Below are 2,099 nucleotides of genomic sequence, written 5' to 3' on the forward strand. Positions count from 1 at the left end.
AAAATAGTCACGGAAAATATTGGAGATACACAATAGGGATGCTAAAGGATAAGACAAGTATTTCAATGCACAGAAGTGAAGGGCTTTCTAAATGGCAGAAAACTGGCATGTTCAACAGTACAAAGCACACATTTGACAAACAGTTAATGGATGGCAACTAGTTGCTAGTCTTTTTATGTCAAGGTAATTAATGTATCTAGATATATTCTCCCAATGGTGAAGAAATACTGACAGTTTTTTTAAATTGGGCAAACACAAAATTATGTATTCTTTTCAAAAATTTTGGAAACCATGTGGAAGATGGACAAAAAAGGAAGGGCTTGGAGGTAGGAAGATTAATTCAGTTATTGAAATAATACGGAGGAGAATAATTCAAATCTCTACAATAGTGGCAGTGCACTATTCAACCTGTGTACCATGGAGAGAATGGTACACAGCCACTGGTAGGGAAGAAGGCTTGTTATATGGAGGGTTGCCAGTGATACAGGAGAAGGAAGAATACGAGATTATAGTGAAGTTTCCAGTTTATGTGACAGGAAAGAAAGTAATGCTATTACGACCAAGAAGATCTAAAAGGAAGGAAATGTGATAGGCAGAGTAACGGCCCTGTAAATTATCCATGTCCTAATCTCTGGAACCAGTAAATTTTATGTTATGTTAAACTTGCCGGTCTGGCTAAGATTAGGATCATGAAATGGGGAGGTTATCCTGCAGTATCCAGGTAGACCTTATGTGCACTCACAAGTGTTTTTATCAGATGGAAGCAGAGGGAGATTTCAGACAGAAGAGGAGAAGGCAGTGTGACCGTGGAGGCTGAGACTGGAGTGAGGTGGCCATAAACGAAGGATGCCAGCAGAAGCTGAAAGCCAGAAGCTGGAAAAGCCAATAAATGGATTCTCACCTGAAATCTCCTGAGAAAGTACAGCTCTAGCAATATATTGATTTCAGCCCAATGAAACTGTTTTTAGACTTCTTGTCTCTAGAGCGGGCTTTCCTTGTGGCTCAGCTGGTAAAGAATCTGCCTGCAATGCGAGAGACCTGGGTTCAATCCCTGGGTTGGGAAGATCCCCTGGAGAAGGTAAGGGAAAGGCTACCCACTCCAGTATTCTTGCCTAGAAAACTCCATGGACTGTATAGTCCATGGGGTCACAAAGAGTTGGACAACTCAGTGACTTTCACCTGTCTCTAGAGCAGTAAGAGAAAACTTCTGGTGGTTTAAGATACGTATGCATGCTCAGTCAAGTCCAACTATTTACAACGCTATGGACTGTACCCTGACAGGCTCCTCTGTCTGAGGGATTCTCCAGGAAAGAATACTTGAGTGGGTTGTTATTTCCTTCTGAGGTAGAAATTGTTAAGTAGTCAGTGTAGCATTAGGGCCTCAGTTCTTTTTTTCTAATTTCAATTTTAATTTCAACTTTTTCCCTCACATAAACATTTTTCTCCATTAGTCTAAAACTGTATTTGTTGTTCCAGTTTCTAGGCATTCAGAGGAATGCCTCCCTGGTCTGGAGGGTCATAAAACATTCAGACTCACAACAAGACAATCATTAACTGCTGTCCAGTTTATCAAGAAGAAAATTATAGGTGGACAATTAACCCTTAAACATACATTTGGTCCCTAAATAATGGTCTGAGGTCTTGAGACAGGGTTGAGGGATGGCAACACAATGTCTTGGGAAACTGAGAAACTGGGGGACCCAAAATAGCCATAAAAATGACAAACTAGACTATATAACTTCTAAATTGATTGCTCAAAATTTACGTGCATCTGGCCCAAACCAACCAAAACTAAACAGTTATAATAAAGATATAAAAGACTGTTATTCCTGCCATTTATGGCTCTTGATCCCTTCTCAGTGTCTATGCTGAAAGCTTTGTATCTCTATCCTTTAAAATAAACTCTGCATGTGTTAGTGTTTGCGAAGTTCAATTTTCGTCTCCACAAACAGAACTTGGGTTTCACATTTTACTTCTCAGGGGATCTTCCTAACCCAGGGATGAAACCTGTGTTCCTTGCATCTTCTGCATTGGCAAGCAGATTCTTTACCAGCTGTGCCACCTGGCTGTACCACACAGTTTATAGGATCTCAGTTCTT

This window comes from Capricornis sumatraensis, chromosome 7 (assembly GCF_032405125.1).
Source record: "Capricornis sumatraensis isolate serow.1 chromosome 7, serow.2, whole genome shotgun sequence".
NCBI lineage: Eukaryota > Metazoa > Chordata > Mammalia > Artiodactyla > Bovidae > Capricornis > Capricornis sumatraensis.